Source organism: Ictidomys tridecemlineatus, chromosome 9 (assembly GCF_052094955.1).
Source record: "Ictidomys tridecemlineatus isolate mIctTri1 chromosome 9, mIctTri1.hap1, whole genome shotgun sequence".
NCBI classification, from domain to species: Eukaryota; Metazoa; Chordata; class Mammalia; order Rodentia; family Sciuridae; genus Ictidomys; species Ictidomys tridecemlineatus.
Window position 1 is genome coordinate 117,884,741 of NC_135485.1, and position 8,500 is coordinate 117,893,240.

An 8,500-nucleotide genomic window follows, 5' to 3' on the forward strand; every position below is an offset into this window, starting at 1 on the left:
AGATGTTATGTAAAATCCATGCCCAATCTTCCACAAATATCATGGAAACAAATAATAGAAAAATTATGTAAAATGATAGTGGAGGAGTATGACTCAGATTTCCTGCCTGCATTCCCAAATGATTTTCCTAGTCTATTCAAAATACAGGACAGACTTCCTAAAATGGCACTGTTAAAATACATTTTGTTTGAGAATCTGGCAACTGGCCAAGCATTCATTTTGATACTGCTGGAACTAATGCTGTACTTTATAAAGTGGGTCACAGCATGCTTCTGAGATGTCTTAGAGATGCTGTGGGCTTTCACTAGGGTGATTGGAGCTGTTTTTGGATCAGGCTGACTTCAGTGGTCCCTTGGCAGCCTTCACCTGGGCATTCACACAACAGTAAGGCTCCTAGATGATTGCACATCTGTGATTCTGAGCCTCTAGTATTTAACTCCTTTTCTTCTTTCCTTATAATTAATCATTAGTCTTCTTCCTTATTTGTTTTTACTGACAATGAAGAAATGCAGCAATTTCTGTAACTTTCTGATTGGGGTATTCTATAAACTGAATTGATTCTCCCCCAAATAATGCCAAATCCCTAAACACCACTCCTACTATTTTTGTATTTGGAGATAGACGCTTGGGGAGAAAATTTGGTTTAGATGAGGTCATGAGGGTAGGACCTTCGCGAAGAGACACTGGAGAGTTTGCTTTTGCTTTTTCCTCCATCTCTTTGAGGACAGAAGGAGGCCATCTGCAAGCCAGGAAGAGAGCCCTCACCAGAACTCAACGATGCCTACACTCTGATCTCAGCCTCCAGAACTGTAAGATGAAATGTTTGTGTTGTTTAACACACCCAGTCTATGGTGTTTTGTTACTGCATCCTGAGCTAGTAACACACAGCACTGTGTAGGGATTCTGACCGTGAAAATGTACAGGAAAGCTTTCCCCTGGTGAGCAAACTCCTGGGGATGGGAAGGGGGTGGTAATAGATACCCTGTTTCCCACCCTTAGATTGCCCTGTGATCTCTCTTAGGATCTAGTAATATAGCTTATATATGTGCAATGTCTAGCTGGTATGGCAATGCCCTGTGTTAGAGTCTCATCAAGCCTCAGACCTTGATTGCAGTCACATAGCTCCTGGGAATAAAAGAACTTGTTTGCTAAATAACTGCAGAGTTTCACCAAGCTCCTGTGCTCCTGGATCTGCCCACTTAACAGTAACTTTAGACAATGGGCTTTCTTAAGAACTGCATAAAGCTCCTAACATTGCATACTGTAACTATGAAATGTAACTGCACTATAAGCAACCTTCCTGATACTCTAAACAATAATGTGGTTATGGTATTAATGACCTAATGTGACCTACTGTTATAAATAAAGCTTGGCAGCTTGGCGTCACAGCCACTCTGTCACCTTCCCTGCCTCTGCACCTTGCCTCCCTGTCTCCTCTTTATTATCATTCCTTACAGCACTGTGCTTCCACCTCACTAGAATCATTGACAATGCCTCTGCATTTTTGGAAAAGCAAAATGTATTAGAATGAGTTATTCATTAAACACTTCACTCTGGTTTAATGGTATGCACTTTTAGGTGTAATAAAAAAATAACATGGTATAGTTGAAAACGAACAAGTCACTAATTTGGAAGTGTAAAGAATGTAAGTGACAGCCCATGGTCTTCTAGTTAATTTTGTGTTATAGAAGAATGACTTAAGTTATCTTATAAAATAATTTATTGGATTCTTCCAAGTTACATGGTCTCTTTTCAGATAGTCAAATCAAAGTCCAACTTGCTCTTTGTCATTCTTCCTTTATCCTTCCTAAGAAGACATCTGGTTTGGGGAGCTCTCTGTGTCCTCATTGCCTTCCAAAGAGGGATCTCGGAGTCTGCCCTCAAAGAGATAGATGCTCTTTGTTTTGCCTTATCACTGAGTGTCTTGTATCATTTGCTGCCAAAATACTCAGCGAGAGTGGGAGTTGTTCCTCAGTGGTCAATATTTCTGGGTCAGTTGGCAGCTTCCTGATGACTTGTTCCTGTTTCAGTTTCTGCTGTGTTTTCTAGTTTCCATCTATGGTCCGCTCACTGCTCCCACACAACAATCCCACTTCAGATTTCTCACTTCCAGTTTCAGAAGCCACCTCCTGAAAAGTACAAGCCAGGCTTAATTTTGCTCAATGTAATGGGGTGCTAGAAACCCATATGAAGAGGGACTGACAAAGGAGGGGTGATTGGCAATGGTCAGGATAAAGTATTTCTAAAATGACTCTTTACTGAATGACTGTTACAATAACCCTGAAAAATGAAATATCATCAGAAATAAATGTTTTGGAACCCTCTTATCAACTGTGTTCAATAAGCCCTAATTAATTTCTTTTTAAAAAATATATATTTAGTTGTAGATGGACAAAACACCTTTATTTATTTATTCTTTTTTAAAAAATATTTATTTATTTTTTAGTTATTGGTGGACACAACATCTTTGTTTGTATGTGGTGCTGGAGGATCGAACCCAGGGCGCACGCATGCCAGGTGAGCGCGCTACCACTTGAGCCACATCCCCAGCCCCTATTTATTTATTTATTCTTATGTGGTGCTGAGGATTGAACCCAGTGCCTCATTTGTTCTAGGCAAGTACTCTACCACTGAGTCATAACCCCAGCCCAGCCTTTTTATAAAACATTATTTTGAGCTTACGTCTTATTTTGAGTTGCATTGTTCCACTGGGACAATGGGCACATTCAGTTGTTCATAAATAAAACTTGTCTAGAATCTTAAAATAATACTTTGTTTATGAGTTTTCCCTAAAATATGAACATAATAATAATTGAAATATCGCTTAGGTTTGTTAATGAGACCAAAATCTCTAGGTGTGTGCTCCAATTTTCTTCATTTCCTTTCTTTGATTTTTAGTAATTTACTCCAGATATGTATGGAGATGTTATAGAAATAGTACATATGTTAAACTTCAAGTTCCTTATTTTAATAATACTTAAAAAATGATATGAATTTTTCTTATCCCTTTTAGACTAATTTTGATCAATATTTTATCTGTTGACACAATGGAATACTACTGAGCCATAATAAAGAATGAAATCCTGTCATTATGAAAACATGGATGGAACTGAAAATCACTACATTAAGTGAAATAAGCCAGAGAGAGAAAGACTAATGCCATGTGATGTCACTTAATTGTGGAATTTAGAAACATTGATCTCAGAGAAGTACACAGTGTAATGATGGTTAGGGAAGAGTGTAGGGATAAGGATGGGAAAAATTTGGTCAATGGATACTGAATCACACTAAGAGCCAGAAATTCTGGGGTAGTATTGCATCATAGGATAACGACAGATAACAATAATGTCAATCAGACATTAGCAGAAAAGGCATTAGTTCAAGGTTTCTTAAATTTTTGTCCCATGTCGTTACTTTACAATCTGAAGGTCATTTTGAAAAGTAAACTTACAGACACTAATACATAATTTTTAGAAGGAGCTACATGTGTTTTATATTTGAAAACTGCTTTACATTTTAATTCATTCCTCTGTCATTGAGTATTGTTTGCCATAAGCCAGATAATGTACAAAGCACTTGTCATAAATGTAACTCATTTACTTCTCAGAGCAATCAAGAATAATGGCATCACTATTGTTCTCTTTATCTGATAGATGAAGGATTAGAGAAACAGGTAGTTAAAGTTACATACCCAAAATATGTTGTTGGTACATGTTAAAGCAGGATTTGAGCTCAGACTGACATCTCCAAAGCATGTTGAGTGCTGTGCCATTCTCTTAAGACCCATAAATTAGTCACAGAAGCCTAACTTGTTTCTTCTGACACTGAAAACACTGAGATTTATGACATTCATGTATTTCTTTTCTACACTACTCTAAACAAACATAGCAACACGTTTGCAATCCATTGTTACCAAATTAAGCTATTATTTTTCCATGCTAAACTTTTATAGCAAATAGAAATAATAATAATTAAATAAACAGAACAACCCACTGCAAGTTATTCTGCTAGAAATCTAGAAAACTACAGGTGCATTATTCATGGATGTGGGTGCTGAGAGCAATCCAGCTGTACATACTGAAAAAGTCTAATTATATCCAAGTATGAAGTTCAAGTATGTCCAGCACTAAGTTCTCTGTGATGGAAAATATAGTCAGGGCTTACTGGGAGTGGAGCTCAGCAGTACAGGATGGTGCAGAGTCTGTCAATACGTAAGAGCTAGATAGACACTGTCTCAAAACAGGGTGAATTACCTAGGCATTAAATTCTGATGACTTTTCCATTTTTCAAGAATTCTTATACCACAAAACTAGCCATCGCCCCCACCCCCAAAAGCACTGGTTATCTCAGATAAAATGTCAATGAAATTGTTCAGTGTGTTACATAAAGAGAGCTTTATCAAATGAACATTTTGCTTGCTTGTTGCCTTGGATCATTTGTGATAAAGGTCTGAATTTCTGCTCTTTATAATCTGGAATTGCTGGCAAACATCCTTGTAAATACAAAAGTCAATTAAATTATTCTACGAGAATTAACTATGTCAGGTCAAAAAAATAGATCTCATGTTTTACTAAAAAGAAACAATTTATGGTATATTTTCAAGCCACTTACAGATATTATTTAGAAAAGGAATTAAACTTAAAATATTTTATTTGACAAATTGATGTAAAAGTGAATTTTTATAAATTATTCTATTCTTTTATTAATTTTTTCTTGCTGAGACTCTGTCTAAAAATAATGAAATGATCTATATGAAAAAATTGGAAGCAACATAGATGCCCTAGAGTAGATGAATGGATAAAGAAAATGTGGCATATATACACAATGGAATATTATTCAGCCTTAAAAGAGAATGAGATCATGGCATTTACTGGTAAATGGATGGAGTTGGAGAATATAATGCCAAGTGAAGTTAGCCAATCCCACAAAACCAAATGCTGAATGTTTTCTCTGATATAAGGATGTTGATTCATGATGGGATTGGGGGTAGGCATTGGAGGATTAGAGGAACACTGGATAGGGCAAGGGGTGGGAGGGGAAGGGAGGGCGCATGGGGGTAGGAAAGATGATGGAATGAGATGGACATAATTACCCTAAGTATATATGTATGAAGACATGAATGGTGTAACTCTACTTTGTGTACAACCAGATATGAAAAATTGTGCTCTATTTGTGTAATATGATTTGTAATGCATCCTGCTGTCATATATAACAAATTAGAATAAATAAAAATAAAAATAAATTTAAATAAATTATTCTATTAATTTTTTTCTTGCTGATACTCTGTCTAAAAACAATGAAATGATCTATATTTTTAAAAAAGGATAAATAAGATATTCTTTATGGTAAAATTAGCCTCTCTAGATTCCCATTATGAGATTTCTAAAGGTAATTTTAGTCTTCATTTCAGCAGTTGATACATTCTTAGAATGTTGGGATAAATTTGGAAATTTAGTGGCATTCATAGGCAAAGATATTTTATTGTTTTTTTTAATTATCTAAGCTAAAATCAGACTTAAATTCTAGACTTTCAGGTTTCTGTGTAGAAATAATGCTTTAGTCCAAATTTTATTTTAAAATTTGTAAAAGATGGTTTAATTCGGTCTTTGAAAACAAACAATTTTCAGTTTGAATAATGTTATGTTAATTAAATTACAATTGATTAAGTCAGGCAACATTACATATTTGCTGGTGCTTCAATTTTAGTCAGGAGAGGAATGGATATGCTTTAGCATTCAAATGCCACCATCCTGTTTAAATTCATTGCTGTGCTGTGGAAAGAGAAACAACAGAAGCAGCTGTCTGCTTCCTCCACATTTAGCAGAGAATTCAATAATTCTTGGAGTAGGCAGGATTGGATACTCACTGTCAAACACTGTTGCCCGATTCCGTGCAGAAGATTTTTTTTTTAGTATTCCACTTTAGAATACTAAAAGGTTGAAACATGTAAAATATGCAAACGTTCCATTTGCAAGTCATGATGAGAATATAGGAGTCAGACAGCTTCCACTTAGCACTGCCCCGTTACTGATTGACCTCAACGCATTCCTAGGGATATGTTATTAATATCCAAACCAGAATGTACTAACAAAAGCAAGTTTCCAAGCATAGCATTTATTTTTCATTGGTGAGAAATTTTTTCTTAATCTTTTCATCTTTGTTAATTGGATATTCTGGCTTATCTCTTAGATTATACCAACAGTCTGACTACATTAGTCTTCTAGATAGGATAAAGCAGATTACGCAGTTAAACCTTCAGCAATACTAGCCCAAGAGCATGCTTAAAAATATTACTTTAGAAATGTCCTGACAGTCATAACTTCAGGGCAATTTGGGAACTATTTTCAGCTCTGACCCAGTCTGAAAATAAACCTTTTTAACCCAAAGTTAAACTTTAGAAAACTTCCTACCACTGTAACATGGGTCAGAAAACACAGAGACAGCAAAGAGGTGGGTGAGTGGGGGGTATAGAGACAAAATTAGAGATTTTATATTGAACTGTGTCAATAGCCCCGTACAAATTTCTTTTAAAAATTGATAACCACATAGGGGCTGGAGTTGTGGCTCAGCGGTAGAGCGCTTGCCTCAAACGTGAGAGACCCTGGGTTTGATCCTCAGCACCACATAAAAATAAATAAACAAAACAAAGGTATTGTATCCATGTATAACTAAAAAAAAATTAAAAAATTGATAACCACATAAAGTATAATATTTTTCCAGTATTCATTACTCTTTCCTTTTTTGTGATTTTGAAATTTATTTTAACTAATAAATAAAAACATAAATATTGTACATATAATGGGACACCATAACGTGAGGTGTAGGCCTACATTGTGTAATGTTTAAATCCGTTAACATATCTTTCTATTCAAACATTTGTCATACCTTTGTTAAAATTTTGTTGAAGATACTTAAAGTCCTTCTAGCTTTGCAAGACACAGTACATTCTCATTACTTATAGTCACCCTACTGTGCAATAAATAGCGTAGTCATTGTTTTCTTTGCTCATTTATTAACTGGACACAAAACAATGATAAAAATACTGTAAAATATTGAATTTTGAATTCTTCTAATTTAAATTACATGTCTGTTTGTTTTTCTATAGCAGGCACACTTAACCACTGAGCCACATTCCCAGTCCTTTTTATATTTTATTTAGAAGCAGGATCTTGCTGAGTTGCTTAGGGCAACACTAAATTGCTGAGGCTGGCTTTGAACTCATGATCCTCTTTGCTGCTCATGGTAACAAGGGCTGCTACCATGTCTGACTTGAACTATATCTTGAGAAGCTTTAATGAATACAGTTTGGTGGGTCTTAATTATCTGTATATTTTCAAGCTTTTTACAGAAGCTTAGTCTGAGTGATGGAAAAGGGGAGGAAAAAAATGGATCACATTTTCTTGATAGTAACTATCTTCTTCCAGTATCCACAACCAGGCTGAACTTGTCTATTCACCCAACCTGCACCTGGGAAGAATACTTGCTTCCTGAAATTAACAGTGTAAAATTAGAGTTACCAGGTAAGCCTCTGCCCTATCTGGTTATTCTGCAGAAATGGAGAGGGATCAAGTCTGTTCTCTACCTGCAGCCAAAATGAGGAGAAAGAGCGCTACAATTGTTCTAGAAGTAACAGCAAGGTGCAAACAAATACAAAAGGGAAATTTTGTTCTTTATGTTTAATTAGCTTTAACTCTCTCAGATTTGATAGATACACATTGTGATAAACGGACGACAGTAAAAGGAAAATATTGAGAAGTTTAGCAGAGCACAGATTCAGCTATTATTAATCTGATGAACTTTTCATTTTTAACCTTTGAAAATGCTATTAGCATAAAGGAAAACGTGGGAGGAAAATTCCTGCTGAGGATATTTTTAGGATTTTAAGGTGAATAGAGATGGGTAACATTAATAATTGGAAGCCCTATAATATTTTTAAGTTTGTACATTTTTAATGAATTATATTATCTTAGGGGATACATATTCAGTTAGTTTTTTAAATGAATAGAATGTGTGCTCTTGAAAGATTCTGATCTATAAATCAAAATTATAATTTAAAGTACCTTGATATGTAAAGGAAGTCTACAGAAATCACACTTGTAGGGAATTATATTCCTAATTATTTTCTTTTCAATATGAAAGCCTTGTTTCATTGTTTATTCGTATAGGGTTAATATTTGTATAATTATCATTTTATAATGAATATTTACTCTTATAAATATTCTAGCTATCCTATGTTGAGTGTGTGAAGAGTAAAGCTGATTGAAAGTCCCTGAATGGATGGCTTTTCTGAGTATGCTGGAGAAATTGGGAACAGACTGGCCAACCTCCCATAAAACATCTAGGAAATTAAGCATAATAGATGACACATCTGTGTCCAAATAGAGGACAGCAGGCAACATGAATTACAGGCCCAGAAACAGGGGGAACAAATGAGGTGAATCCTGCAGTTGCCTTGGCTTTCTGCCCAGCACTCCAGAGCATTGTGCAGGATGGGAATACA

At 35.4% G+C, this 8,500-nt stretch overlaps 1 long non-coding RNA gene across 1 annotated transcript; it reads left to right on the forward strand.

Moving 5' to 3' along the window:
- Positions 1-260: 260 nt before the first annotated feature.
- Positions 261-5,191, forward strand: LOC144366908 (uncharacterized). The gene is made up of 3 exons (XR_013426086.1): positions 261-809; positions 2,447-2,517; positions 3,014-5,191. It is a non-coding gene; the product is annotated as an uncharacterized LOC144366908 (long non-coding RNA).
- Positions 5,192-8,500: the final 3,309 nt, after the last annotated feature.